General features: G+C 35.7%; 1 long non-coding RNA gene across 1 annotated transcript; it reads right to left on the bottom strand.

The window, feature by feature from the left end:
- Window positions 1–1,099: 1,099 nt before the first annotated feature.
- Window positions 1,100–14,310, bottom strand: LOC143231971 (uncharacterized). The gene is made up of 5 exons (XR_013017314.1): window positions 14,276–14,310; window positions 11,840–11,920; window positions 8,033–8,109; window positions 6,082–6,219; window positions 1,100–1,239 (listed from the first exon to the last, which is right to left on the bottom strand). It is a non-coding gene; the product is annotated as an uncharacterized LOC143231971 (long non-coding RNA).
- Window positions 14,311–16,039: the final 1,729 nt, after the last annotated feature.

Genomic DNA, 16,039 nt, shown 5'->3' with positions numbered 1-16,039 from the left:
CAGGCTTGACATAGTGAATGATTGTTTATCGCAACTTCTGTTTGTCAATGTCACATTTACAGTACCATGGTGCTGCCAGCCTGTCACGGTGCCACCCACTGTTTATTTGTGAAGTTGATTCTTGAAATCCAGGGACTCTGAACATACACTGTCCATGGTATTTGAATACAGATTGTAGACACTATACATATATTTTGCACTCTCCCGAGTGACTCTATATTTTATATGTTGATGACAGGACTGTAAGCCCACTTTGTTGGGCCTGATAACTTTAAGTTATATATTATATATATAAGCCTATATAATTATTTATGATTAAAAACATAAGACAAACACCTCAGTGTGCCATTCTGAAATTTACTCAAAAGGTGGTCTCAGAATACATAATTCAGGCTTTTCTTTTATGTTTTTATTTAAAAATTTTCCGGGGGCATGCCCCCAGACCCTCCTAGCATGGCGTCCCTCTCCCTCAATGGCTATTTCTGGCCACGCCCCTGCTTTCCAGGAGCCTATTCATAGAAAGAAAGAAAGACTGGTTCGCCTATGGTGTTTCTAAATGCTGCTTACTTTTGGATTCATGCTCGAAAAGAGCAAATCAAATTAATTGGAAGTAAAGAAATGATGTTGGAAGTGAAGAAAGAATAGTAACAAGAAGGGCAACTGACCTGAGAGGTCAAAATCTAATTATATTATAAGAAAGCAAGAAGAATATGGAAACGATGAAACCTTCAAAACCACTTCTGCTGTATACAGCTGTATAGTTATTCAAACTTCGTGTATTTCAAATCTGAAAAATAAAATTATGAATAATAGATTTATGAAGTTTATTTCTACCAATCAGCGCTTTCTGGAACATAATATTTCAAAATTTGGCGTGACGCTAAGAGAAATTGGGCTTTCGTGAACAGGGGGTCTTAACTTACTAAAAGCGCTTCTTTTCTTTAATTGTGTGTTTATGTTTTTCTTATATCAAAGCCGCATTGAGCTATCTGCCGTGTCTACCAACAGGAATCGAACCCCTGATTTTAGCATTGTAAATCCGCAGATTTACAGCTGTCCCAGAGGGGGTATTTTCTCTTTAAACTTACCTACAATGAACGACAACAGGGCCAGTGTTATTATTCACATAGCGCCGAGCTTCCAATAGATACTGCAGCATTACGTTTACGTCTTCTGGAACTCCATGAGCTGCCCACGTTCTGCCCACCAGAGATGAGTTATTTCTCGAAACAAGTTTCTCTAAGACAGACAATTAAACCAGTACTTATATAAGTTATTTACAATGATATATCGTATAAAAAACTGAAATTATACGCACCCTTGACAGAAGTTTAGTCAGGCAGTAGTCTAATAGAAAACAAGTAATATTACAGTTAAAAAGAACTAGAGTGCTTAAATTTTCTTTTTATTACAGAAACAACATAATATTTATCGCGTTTGAAAGGATAAATCATTCTGAAACCTTCCTTTAACAGTGTAGAGAAAACACTAAGCAACTCTTTACTTCCCCTATTTGTCTCTGTGTCCTCTTCAGATTAAAGACTCATATTACTAAAGATTTAGAGTAAATAGTTCATTTTGTTGTTTAGTCCATCTTCAACTGATTTTTCTTAACGAATTTTTTTTTTTTTGCTAATTGCTCTGTATTTTGGCTACAATTATCTCTTTGTCATTAACTTCTATTGTCGTTAGTAAACAAGCTTAGCATGGCCTGGTGGTTCGAACATAATCGTTGGTAAACAGGCTTAGCATGGCCTGGTGGTTCGAACATAATCGTTAGTAAACAGGCTTAGCATGGCCTGGTGGTTAAAGAATAATCGTTCGTAAACAGGCTTAGCATGGCCTGGTAATTAAAGCATAATCGTTAATAAACAGACTTAACATGGCCTGGTGGTCAGAGCGCTCGACTCGCAATGTGAGGCTCGAGAATTCGAATACTGTCTTCAAAAGTCCTCACCTTTTGAGCCGTGACAATCAATCTTACTTTTCTTTGGTAAAAGGTAGCCCAAGAATCGGCGGTGATGGTGGTGTTGACTGGCTGCCTTCTCTTTAATCCATCAATTCCAAATCAGAAACGGCTAGCACATGTAGTCCTTGAGAAGCATTGCGCGAAATTCAGAACAATCCTCACAAACAAATATACCAAATCGACTTCGACTGAAAATATCGTTATCAAAAGGTAATTGTTTGTTTTTGAATTTCGCGCAAAGCTACACGAGAGCTATCTGCGTTCGCTATCCCACATTTAGCAGTGTAAGACTAGAGGGAAGGCAGCTAGTCATCACCACCTACTGCCAACTCTTGGGCTACTCTTTTACCAACGAATAGTGAGATTGACCGTCTGTATAACGCCCCCACGGCTAAAAGAGCGACCATGTTTGGTGCGACCGGGATTCGAACCCGCGACTCTCAGATTACGAGTCGAACGACTTAACCCACCTGGCCATGCCGGGCAAGAGGAAGTAATTCCACACATCTCATTATTTATATATTTTGCTTGTTTTATACGTATTATGTTCAGAGGTTATTAATGATTTTTTTCGGAGTAGAACGACAATCGTTAACAAACAAAATCTCTGATGAATGTCTAATAGAAAGCTATGAATTAGCACAGAATAATGATTCACATTTTAACGGCTCGGTATGGTTACGTGGTTAAGGTGCTCGACTCGTAATCTGAAGGTTGCGGGTTCGAATTCCCGTCACACCAAACATGCTTGCCTTTTCAGCCGTGCAGGCGTTATAATGTGACGGTCAATCTCACTATTCGTTGATAAAAGAGTAGTCCAAGAGTTGGCAGTGGATGGTGATGACTAGCTGCCTACCCTCTAGTCTTACACTGCTAAATTAGGGACGGCTAGCGCAGATAGTCCTCGTGTAGCTTTGCGCGAAATTAAAAAACAAACAAACAAATTTTAACTAAATGTTTTAGATATTAATGATAGACTTTAAACCTCCTAATAATAAAAAACATATTACAAGATACCCCATACTTGTTTTTAACGACATGTATTGGTATTTTCAATTTTAAAAACGTATTTTTACAATACGTATGCTGAATAGCCAGGTCATAAACTCCTAGAGTTCAGGTATGACCATTCTCAAATTTACATTACTAACCAAGTAAAAGATTTATAGTCAGCAGAAACTGCCGCCACAAGAAATGTGTTCAGCACTGACTGTCACTCGCTTTCTGAATGTTTGGAATGTATTCTCTGACGTTGTGACCTAGGCAACACTTAATTCGCTCCCAGTTAATAATTGTTTGTGTGTTTAACGTTTCGCAAAGCTACTCGAGGGCTATCTGCGCTAGCCGTCCCTAATTTTGCAGTGTAAAACTAGATGGAAGGCAGATAGTCGTCACCACCCACCACGAACTCTTGGTCGACTCTTTTACGAAAGAATAGTGGAATTGACCGTAACATTATAACGCACCCACGGCTGAAAGGACGAGCATGTTTGGTGTGACGGAGATTCGAACCCGCGACCCTCTGATTACGAGTCGTGTGTTTTAACCACCTGGCCAAGCCAGGCCCGCTCCGAGTTAATAGAGTATATATATTTAACAATTAGTTATAAACATAAATTTACCTGTAGATTATACAACCGAAATATCGAGATAGTGTAGTGTTCTTCAACTTGTCTTTTGTGCAAGGATACCTGGAAATCACCAAACACGCGATGGCATTTGACAGTGTTTTTTGAGAAATATGGCGCACACTGTGGCTGTTGGGAAATGAGAAGTTTGTTACCATTGTTTATATTTTAGCTTTCGAGAAGCTAATAGCTTTCCTCTACTGGACACGTAGTTTTTTAGTTTCTTACTTTAATCGAGTTTAAGACATCAATTATCCTGAAGAGATACACAAATAGCGCTATATATATATATATATACACTCTAACACTTGAAGAAGTGCTTTTGTCGTGCTTAATTTGTTAGTTACAGAACTGGAGATATTTATCTCATAATCTACTATAAAATACATGGTGTTTTAGCAAAGATAGATTCTAATACGGGTGTATATAATATTAACGTATAGTTTATCATATATTAAATGTGTACGTATACGTATGCATCACAGTCTATATTTAATCTCACATCGTACGGTTATTTTTTGACCATAAAACTACACTATGAGCTGTTTGCACTCTGTCCACCAGGTGGAATCAAAGTACGGATTTTAGCGTTCTACCTCCATAAACGTATCGCTGATCCAACGAGGACGTCTTAAGTGAACGTATGAGTCCGTGGGTTAATTTATTCCTATATGTAAGGAATTCATAATTATATAAACATTAAACGACTTCAAAATAGAAGAATAACCGTATTGAAAAAATACACAAATATACGATCATTCTGTGCCGAGTAAAACATATATCAAAACACCATAAATATAATATACACTCTCCCACTACATGTAGCCGTTCTTTCGATTTGCCCGAGGTTATTGATGAGGGGGTGAAACTTCCTGAAACCGGTATAACTCGGTGATGAATTGCAGATTTTGCTTCGCATTTAGCACTTGTTTTGTTATTGTGCGCAAAGCCACACAAAGGGATATCTGTGCTTTGCCCATTACGGGTATCAAAACCCGAATCTAGCAGTATAAGTCCGCAGACATACCACTGTACCACTGGGGTGCTCCGCGTTTAGTGTTATTTGTTTGTTTTTGAATTTTGCGCAAAACTACACGAGGGCTATCTGCGCTAGCCGTCCCTAATTTAGCAGTGTAAGACTAAAGAGAAGGCAGCTAATCATCACCACCCACCGCCAACTCTTTTACCAACGAATAGTGGGATTGACCGTAACATTATAACACTCCCACGGCTGAAAAGGCATGCATGTTTGGTGTGACATATTACAAGTCGAATGGCTTAACCACCTGGCTATACCGTGCCCAAATTTAGTGTATGCTGAATATTTCACAGGATTACATTACTTGGTAACACCAAATAATAAACACCAATGGTAACACCATTAATAAAATTTTTATAATGCAGAATCACTGTGTGAGCAAAAGACATTTCAAAACACCACACATATAAATACGTTTGTGTGTGTGTTTTTCTTATAACATTTTAAGTAAATTGTGTAACTTATAGCTTGCTATAGCGTCAGGCATTCTTTAACCTGACACTTTGTTTGTTTTTTTCATAATTATAGTCCTTTAGTTTTAAACTTATTAGGGGCTCTATAACTCATTGGATTTCGTTACACATTTTATAAGTTATTCATCCACTAAAATTACTCGTGGACCTAAACTTGCTAGTTACAAGTCACCTAATACGAAAATCAAAACATAGAAAAAATTGACAAATATATCATCGATACTACAGCTAATTCTGCCAATAACTGCTGGGAGACTAACATGGTCAGGTATTTAGGGCGTTCAACTTGCAATCTGAAGGTTGCCAGTTCGAATCCCTGTCACACCGAACATGCTCATTCTTTCAGCTGTGGGGGAGTTATAATGTGATGATTCGTTGATAAAATAGTAATCCAAGAATTAGTGGTTGGTGATGTTGACTAGCTACCTTTCCTCTAGTCTTTCACTGCTAAATTATGAACGGTTGGTCAAGGTAGCCCTCGTTTAGCTTTGTGTGAAATTCAAAACAAACCAGACCAATAGCTACTGGGAGTTCGTGCATATTTTTACATAAAAGTAGTGACTTCACGCAATATTTTGAATGATTCTTTTCGTTAAGTATTATAAAATTGTTCATCTCGTAAGATGATAAAGTTATGAACTCCAATGGTAGTGAATAGTGTAGGAAAGAAGTCATAATTTGAATATTAGAAATAATTTGGAAACAATTATGGACTCAGTGGTAGTGAAAAGTGTAGGAAAGTGTATAGTGTATCGAATCTACTTTTTAATTGCAGGTAATAAATGCTATTAAACTTGCAAGACTTGGGGAGATATATTACTTCTCTATTTTGCACTTGGTATACAAAATGTTTACATAACTTTTTAGATTGCAATAGGCTGCATGATTTCTTAATAATAGCCTAGATTTACTTACATTATGTATTCTTTTTTAACATTTGTATTTCAGTTAGCTACAAAAGAAGTAACTTACTATGTCACCTTCATCCCACTGGGTCAGCATCAAAATTACTTTACACTGTTGTTCCCAAATCATTCTCCAGAAATCCGCCACAGTTTCAGGCAAAGGAGCTTGACATGCAATATAGAAGTCCGGTTTTCCTCCATAACCCTATAAATTAAACGCGTGTTTAATTAATATATCTCCATAAAGATCTGAGCAAACTAATGTAATTCACATCTTATTAAACTAGACATGTTGATATTATTCTTTATGAGATCTAAATATATTTAAATTAATGTTCTTAAAGAACTTTCAATATACAATAATTCTCATTTAATTGTTTGTTTTTCTTTGTGAATTTCGAGTAAAGCTACTCGAGGGCTATCTGTGCTAGCCGTCCCTAATTTAGCAATGTAAGACTAGAGGGAAGGCAGCTAGTCATCACAATCCACTGCCAACTCTTGGGCTACTCTTTTACTAACGAATAGTGGGATTGACCATCACATTATAACGCCCCCGCGGCTAAAAGGGCGAGCACATTTGGTGCGACGGGGATTCGAACCCGCGACACTCAGATTACGAGTCGAGTGCCCTAACTACCTGTCCATACCGGGTCTCCTCATTTATTCATCTACAAAATAAACAAAAAATAATTTGATGTAAACTTTAGAATTTGATGGTCAAAACAGTAGAACAGACAAAAGCATTAGCACTTCATACGAAACCACAAGACCAACATCAGAAACTGTTTAGTTTTCAGAAATTAAAGGTGGCTTCTCAGAAACGAATGATAGTTCTGGCTACGACACAATATTCAGGTTTCAGGTCTGTTATGTGATATTTTACAATCTACTGATTTTCTTCACGAATGTCCCCTGTAGAACAACGGAAAGTTTGCGGACTTACAACGTTAAAATCAGTGGTTCTGACTTTTAAACATATATAACATTCACGGTATTAATGTAGTTGAAGAGAAATGGGAGCTACTGTCGTTCACTTTTCAGAATTGACAAATTAAGAATTTGTTTTTCTAATTTAACATGAGAAGAATTAATGCTCAGTCACAATTAGAATTTCGGCAGTTAATTAGTAAAAACTGCGGTCATTCTGCGACTCAACAATTAGTAGCACACACTCATTGTTTGTTTTGAATTTCGCACAAAGCTACTCGAGGGCTATCTGCGCTAGCCGTCCCTAATTTAGCAGTGTAAGACTAGAGGAAAGCAGCTAGTCATCACGACCCACCGCCAACTCTCGGGCTATTTTTTACCAACGAATAGTGGGATTGACCGAACATTATAACACTCCCACGGCTGAAAGGGCGAGCATGTTTGGCGCGATAGAGATGCAAACCCGCGACCCTCAGATTACGAGTCGCACGCCTTAACACGCTTGGCCATGCCGGGCCAGCACATACTCCTACATATGGAGTGATATAACGAGATTTTGGTTCTCCTGAAATTTAGACAAGTTTATTTACTTTTAAAATATATGAATCCCTACATGTTTGAATTTAATTTTATTGGATGAAAATAAAGGGACTACATACTCACCTAGACTTATAAAATTAGATTTGGTTTGAAGCCACCCGAGAGCTACCTGTGTTAGCCGCCCCTAATTTAGCAGTGATAGTTAATTTATTTGCAATTAAAACAAAGTTACACAATAGCATATCTGTAATCTGCCTACCACCACTGATATTAAAGTCGTTTTCTAGCGGTGTAAGTCCGCAGACATACCGCTGTACCACTGAACAGGGGTCTAGAGTGAAAGGCAGTTAGTCATCACCGTCAACCGCCAACTTTTGGACTACCCTTTACCAACGAATAGTGGGCTTGACCATCATATTATAACGTTCCCACGGCTGAACGGGCGAGCATGTTTGGTGAGGCAGGGAATCGAACCTACGACCCTCAGATTGTGGGTCAAGAGCTATAAAATTAAGATTCATGTGTTTGGAACTTAGTTCACCATGACTTACCCTTACGAAATTGGCATTGATGGAATTGGAGTTTGCTTCTCCACGGATGTAACTCAGGGGAATACGGGTCTTTGGATCTGGAAGAAAAAAAATCAGAAGACTGTAACAAGTCAAACTTGAGCCAATAAAAGTTTGAAATATTATTGGGATTGAATTCATTGACTGATATCGAGTTTATAAGCTTTAATGATATTATAATATTTGTAATTTATCTTCATAATGATCTAATTAATTGTTTGTTTTTGTATTGTTTTTTTTTAATTTCGCGCAAAGCTTCACGAGGGCAATCTGCACTAGTTATCCCTAATTTAGCAGTGTAAGACTAGAAGGAAGTCATCACCACTCACCGCCAATTCTTGGGCTACTCTTTCAGCAACGAATAGTGGGATTGATCGTCACATTATAACGCCCCACGGCTGAAAGGACGAGCATGATTGGTGCGATGGGAATTCAAACCCGTGACCATTAAATTACGAGTCGAACGCCTTAACTCACCTGGCCATGTTGAGCCTGATCTAATTAATATGAATATATTTTGATTTTTTCGGTAATACTTTCATCTTCACTAACCTTGTTTTGTTTATCCATTAATTTAATCTATTATCATTATTAAAACTAATTAAAATATGTATAGAGCTTCATATAACCATGTATCAATTCAAATGTTAACAAAAAAGTTAAAAGATTTGGAAAACTCTTCTAACAATTTTAACTAATAACAAAAGTCTTGTTTAACTACGGTTAGTTAATGTTAAGCTACATATTAGATTATCTATGTTGTACCCACCACTGGTATCGAAATCCTAATTTTAGCACTATAAGCCTTCAGACTTACAGCTGAGCTACAAGGAGGCAACGGAAATCTCAGAAATATAATGTTCTGTTACCCGCGTGCCCCCAGTGGCACAGTGGAATGTCTACGGATCCATACCACTAGAAACCGAGTTTCCATACTCGTCGTGGGCAGAACATAGATAGCCCATTGTGTAGTTTTGTAATTTATTCCAAACAAACTACTAGCCGCATTAATAATAATAAACTTACTTGGAATTACGTTCGCATAACGGTTTTAATTTCTGCCCCAAGTGGGGATTTGATCCATTCGAGACATGTTCATAGGAATACTCTGTAATAAATAACATTCAGTTTTGTTCGTGTTTATTAACACTGTTCAGCTAACTAGCAAGTATATTATATAGTATACACACACACACGCGCACAAAATTATTATTAATATGTCTATTTATAAGATATTATTTAAAGAGTAAACAATCTATTGTTATTGGTGTCCACGAAATATTCCTAACACAAATAATAATTTATCTTACCAAAGTTCTTGGAATATTTTTAATTAATACAGCTCACATTTTATAATGTTCTTAACACAAATAATAATTCATCATCATGAGTGTTCACGAGGAAACTTTTACAGGTCATCATTATGCGTATCTATGGTAATTGCCTGGAAATCGATAGCAATCCATCATCAGGCACGTTCGTTCAAGAACTGTATCAATCGATAATAATGCGTCATTTTTGATACCGACAAGAGTTTTATGTAAATAGGATAACAATGGATGATTATAGATGCTCGTAAAAACATTCTGTAATATTAAAATGTTGGCAGGGTCACTGAAACATTCAAAAGAGGTAACAGTTCGCCATCTTGTAAGTTCAAAAAATAAGTTGTTTTTATAAAACAAACAGTAGTTAATCATACTGCATAATACGTTAAATACTATCGTCGCGCATACTCGTTAAAACATTCCGTAAAATAGACAAATCTTCATCGAGTACGTTTTATATTGTGTATAACAGAAAATAAAATGTTATTCTTCAGGCAACCAAACAGCTACAAAATACGACTTTGTCTTATCTCGCTGGCTCGGCATGGGTGTGTTAAGGTGTGATATTTAGTTAACGTAATAAATATTTTGTTTTAAGCATATTTCAAACAGCAGAGTTAAAAATGCTGGGATTAAGTTTCTCCAATAGCAAGAAAGTCAAACAAAATAATTTTATATCTATTCCAAGATATTTCTCTCGCTCTAATATTGACTAACATAATTACCTGTTAACTCTACATGGTGTCATTATTGTATCATATACAAGATCGTATTATATTGTTTGTTTATTTCAAGATTTCGCGAAAAGCTGGAACAATGGTTATCTACGTATAGCCGTCGCTACAATTTTGAAATAATAGATCAGATGACAGGCAATAACACTATGTAACACAAATTTTGATTCTTAATAGTACGTGTTATTTCCTAACTGCTTATGTTGCAAAAGTACAAAAAATGGCCATTATTCTCTTCAAACTTTGCTTTTGTGACATGGATAATTTAATTTAGAAATTAACCAATTTTCTATGTAAAAATGGGCAAATTTGCACATTTTCATTTTCATAAGGTCTGAATGAAACAACATATGAATCAAGATTTACATGTATTTATACTAAAGTTATACAAAAATGAACAAAAATATTTAGAAGTGAGTAGTTTTTCGAGACTTGCGACTGCAATGTAAATCACTTTGACGTATCAGCCCCAAATATAGTCTCATATCATGTTTTCATTATACGCTCCCAGGTCACAAATGCAAAGTTTGAAGAGAAAACAAGTCTTTTCCATTTACTTTAGGCATAAGCAATTGGGAAATAACACTTTCTGCCCAGGAACAAGAAAAAGTAAAAATTTTGTTACATAGTATAATCAAAGCCATCCATCACCACTATTGGATTACTCTTGTCTGAACGAAAAGTGGAATTTTATATTGAATCCCTGACCTCAAAGTGTGGAGTGTGTTTTTTACGGCAACGGGTCACGAATATTTGTACCCACAGTCCTCACATGCTGATAATTGAGCCACATTCGACCCGTCTCTTACTACACAAAATATAATCTGGTTTCTTTATATATATATATATAAACGTAAAGTAAAGCATAGTCAAGAAAAGTGACGACCCGGCATGGCCAGGTGGTTAAGACACTCGACTCGTAATCTGACGGTTACAGGTTTGAATCCCCTTCACACCAAACATGCTCGCCCTTTCGGCTGTGGGGGCGTTATAATGTACGGTCAATCCCACTATTCGTTGGTAAAATAGTAGCCCAAGAGTTTGGCGGTGGGTCGTGATGTCTACTTGCCTTCCCTCTAGTCTTACACTGCTAAATTAGGAACGGCTAGCGCAGGTAGCCCGCGAAATTCAAAAACAAACAAACAATCACTTCTTTTCCAGCAAAAAAAAAAAGACAAAGAAAAGAGACGGAGGCTGAGAAAAATGAATTTCATAATATTACAAAAGTTTCGTGAAATTTTACGTGAAAACTTGATCACAAAAATGTGCACAGCGAAGAACTAAATATGGCTGTAAAATGAATATATTAATATGTATTAAAATACAAAAAAAAAGAAGTAGAATTGGGCTTTAAAACCTGAACAGCATCTCATGCAAATGCAAGCTAACTAGATAGGTCATGCAGAAACCCTTATGGTTAAAGTGTAGCCATTCCTAAGCTTAAAGTATTGGACAATGGAAAGGTAAACTAAAGCATTTGTCGTCAAAAGAAGTTTGTTCAACGCTTTGAACTGAATAATGACTCTTTTATAACTCGTACAACTGAAAGTGTAAAGTGTGCCCAGTGGTATCAATTTCCAACTCTGAATCTTTCAGTAAACTTGTACATATCATATGCTCTTATGTTAAAAGTGATAAAACCATATTTCTGAAAACGTCTCTAGATTTGCTTTAGTCTCATTGACAGTTGAAATGAAAAGCTCTAGTGTTCACTTCAGTGTCTTTACCTTAAACTCGTCTTCCATTGCTTCATAGTTACAGCTGAAACTTATGAGAACAGTGGAATCTACTGAGTGTGATAGCATATCCTGTAAAAAAACAAAAACGTTGATCAGACGTGCAGAGAAATATATAAAATATTATTAATTTTTAAAAGCAACAAAAGGAAAACAGATATATACAGAACCGCGCCATTGGAAAGGAGGGTGGAAGGTACCTGTACCCATCTGAAATATCATTGGACTTTCCCATCCACGCTAATGCTACCCTTCAATCCAGTAGTTCCAGATTTTGCTGTGACCCAGTTTGTTATCACGGTACTAGCTTGGCGATTCATGTCTTCATATGTACTTCTTTGGCACAGCCACTATAGGACTACAAAACAAAGTTTAGACAGTTATTGAAGATCCTAAGCAACGCACTCAAAATGGCTTAGTGACCCAAGTGTTAAAAATTACTGTTTTAATCAGGTTTTCCTCGTCTGTCTTAAATAACAATGTTATTACTTGTAAATACCACAAACATTAACTTTAAGGGAGAATTAAACGAAGACAGTCTGAAGCTTCCCAACTGTTTGCAAAAATAATTATTATTTTCAAGCATACACAAGGCTTAATTGAAAGTTACTTGGAAACTTCTTCGTTGGTCCCATTATGTGTGCCATTATTCACTCCATAAAAATAAATAAATAAAAGTTAAAACTGGTACTAAATGCTCGTGTGTGTTAAACTATTTTCCTTGATATGTTTCTGTACAAAGAAGACAAAAAATTGAAGAATAGAAAACGGCGTGGAAGAGATTTCTACACACTTCTGCCAAAAAAGTATTCGTGTGATTTACTAAACTCCCTCAATTCATCCTGCGGTTTATTTTGAAGTGTATAACTTCATAACAATTCCATAAAAACTACAAATAGAATATTTGTTTTACCTCACGGGTAAAAATGATCCTGAGGTTTATTTCTTTTTAAAGAAGTGATTATTTGATCCAAAGATTGTTGAATAATTCCTCCGACATGAGCTTATGTTTTTCTTGTAATTCATAATACTGGAATTCATTGTCGTAGAAAGTAACGTGGAATATGATGTACGTGCAAAGCATAATATTTCTAGAGGGGTCTAGGGACATATTTCCTGAAATATTTTGAAAATTTAATATTTTAAGATTAAATTTTTAACCATTTGAACTACAAGTACTGAATACACACAGTGTAATGTATTAAATTAAAAGAAGCAAATTTTAACGTATAATTTGTAGCTATACATGCCACGGAAGGTGGTCAAGTCAAGGCCTAACTGGACTTACCGCTTACAAAAATAATAATGATTTAATGAAGTTACTGATTTGGAACATGTGGCTAAAGAGAAGAGTTTTAATCCGGGCATTACCAACAGAGCACTAACAATAGTAAAACAAACAAATATTCAAAATTATTTAACAACAAATCCCCTTTTTTGTAATAGGTAAGCTGTTTTCTAATGCGCTGATTATGTCCTTTTGATACACACCTATAAGTAAAACCACGCCCTCTTAATTTACCTATCGCAAGGTTAGGAAAGAAAGTTCTTCAGATACGAAACCTTTTGTTAAACAGTCTTAGGAAAAATTGTTTCATAAGGTGCTTTCGTGAAAATGACCCCATACATCACATTTTAATAAATAAATTAAACCTATTAAATGAAAAATAAATAAATAAAAGTGAAGTACACGCATAGTTTAGAAAATATGTATCGGCGAAATAACTGATAAGTTCAATTATCGTTTTAAAAGGACATAAATGTGCAGTTAAAGAAAGCAAACTGATCGATCCTGGACATACCTCTGGAATTAATTTTGAAGTTATTTGGTAAGACATTGAACTAATTTGCACTCTTGACAACATTGAAGAATTAATCTCAATATTCAGATATAAACAGTATACATTTGAATTTCGACGATTAAGATCTATTTAAAATAGACGCGTTTTTTTTTTTTACGTATTTCGTGGTTGCTTGTTATCGTTATATCCCTGTATTTACATGCACCAAGTGTATACCAGTACATTTTGTATAAATCTGCCAACTGGGTTAACACCTTATAATGACCCAAGTTTAGAGGGCTGAAACGTGTTTTGTAGTTTAAAATGGGATTTCTAAATCCTTGCATACCTTTTCCTTTTAAACAGCAAGATGTGATTGCATTTCAAAACAACTCATCAGTTGCACTTAGTTTTGCAATACATTGCACTCTGATTAAACTTAAGGCGTAAGTCAAAGTATTGAAGTATTATTAAGCATCAATGTTTCTGAAGTTTTATGAATAATTAATTTTCATCGTCATGTTTGTCTCTTTTAAATGCAAGTTCAAATTAAATAGAGACAACATTTTCTGTTAAGTGTTTCAAATGATATCAATGATGAATCTTAAAAAAATTACTGGATTTCTCACCGAGGAAAAAAACTTACCGGTTCATCGAAAGCTTGATTGAGAAATGACCTCGCTGAAAATGGAATTCTTTTGCTGATTGTTAGTAATGGTATGAAAACAATCTAAACTGTTATCTTCTTGATGGCGTTGTTCACACTTACTGGTTTGTTTATGTCGATGTCTTATGATGGCCTAGAGTTGAGAATGAAGAAAGAAGTGTGAGAAAAAGGTATTAGTCTGTAGTAGTGGTATTTCAATTATTATTTTTACTATACCTAAATAATATTAATGTATAACAAAATTTAATAAAACACGTAACGAAATACATGTCCTTACGCGAGCCATAAAGCTTTTCAAATATGAGTGATTTTACGAAATGTCTTTCACAACTTTCTTTATTACTTGCAAATATCGATAATACTTATTAACTGTGATGTCACATGTTAAACTACTGCAGTAAATCATTTTATGACATGTGGTTAATGTTATGTATACACACTAGCTTCATATCATAAGAGGAAATTATTTTACCTGACATGAAATAAAGCCATTAGCTGATCACTTTCGTACTCAGTCGTACCTACATTTAGTTTTCGTGTATAAATTTATTTTAAAAGTATTCGAATCACCTTCACATTCGTAATTCACTAGAGCATTAATTGAAATTTATCATATACGTAAAGACTACGTACGTGTAAGAATCTGGTAATGCTGAAATCGCAGGTTTATAAACTTATAAACCTGTCTATCAAGTGCGGATGGATTTCTGATAGGCTTAGAAATCAGTAATTTTCGAACTGTTGATATTAAAGAAAAACAATACTTTATTTAGCGATGAGAAACTCGTTAAGATTTCAAGTTTTCTTTCAAGAGACGAAGAGGTATAACTCCTTGATAGTTTGAAACAGATGAAACTTTTTTTATGAATTTTGCTGTTTTATTTACCTGAACTGAGAATGTTTGAGCCTACATAAAATGAGCTACTTTTCAAATAACCTACAATATCTCTGTTCAACATGGTCAATATTTACAAGCTGTTATAATTTCTCACTTTACCAGGTCTTTTGAAGCAGATGCTGCCTGTGTTTAGAGAATATTGTAAAAATATATAAAAGAAAGACCTTTTCTTGAAGATTTGATTGTTTAATATCGCAATATCTTCTGGATACTGTATCACTTCTCTTAAAAAGGATTAATGACAAATAAAGAACAGTTTATTTCTAGAATACATTTTCGAATTTGTGTGTTGTCTTTACAGTTTGTTTTCTTGAAGAATATATATATATATATATGTATACTATCTAATATTCTACTGTGCGAGGAATCTTACACCAGCGAGGTCAAAAGGTCAGTTCAACGTCCAAATGAGAAACATATTTAACTTGCCTTCTCAACGAGACCGTAGCGCCATCACTGAGTACAGTCTACAATAAGAGGTATACGCGTCTGGGCATGATATAAAACAGTAAGAAAGTTTGTGTTTTTATTTGTTTCTTTTTTTAGTTTCGCGCAAAGCTACTAGAGGGCTATTTGCGCTAGCCGTCCCTAAATTTTGCAGTGTGAGACTAGAGGGAAGGCAGCTAGTCATCACCACCACCGCCAACTCTTGGGCTACTCTTTTACCAACAAATAGTGGGATTGACCGTAACATTATAACGCCCCACGGCTGAAAGGGCGAGGATGTTTGGCGCGACCGGGATTCAAACCCGCCACCCTCGGATTACGAGAGTCGAACCCCTTAACCCACCTGACCACGTCGGGCATGTATAAAAGTGACTTTACTTAGATGAAAAATCAAATGC

This window comes from Tachypleus tridentatus, chromosome 11, assembly GCF_004210375.1.
Source record: "Tachypleus tridentatus isolate NWPU-2018 chromosome 11, ASM421037v1, whole genome shotgun sequence".
Classification (NCBI taxonomy): Eukaryota; Metazoa; Arthropoda; class Merostomata; order Xiphosura; family Limulidae; genus Tachypleus; species Tachypleus tridentatus.
The sequence above is the reverse complement of the archived record's forward strand: the minus strand, read 5'-3'. Positions and strand labels throughout refer to the sequence as shown.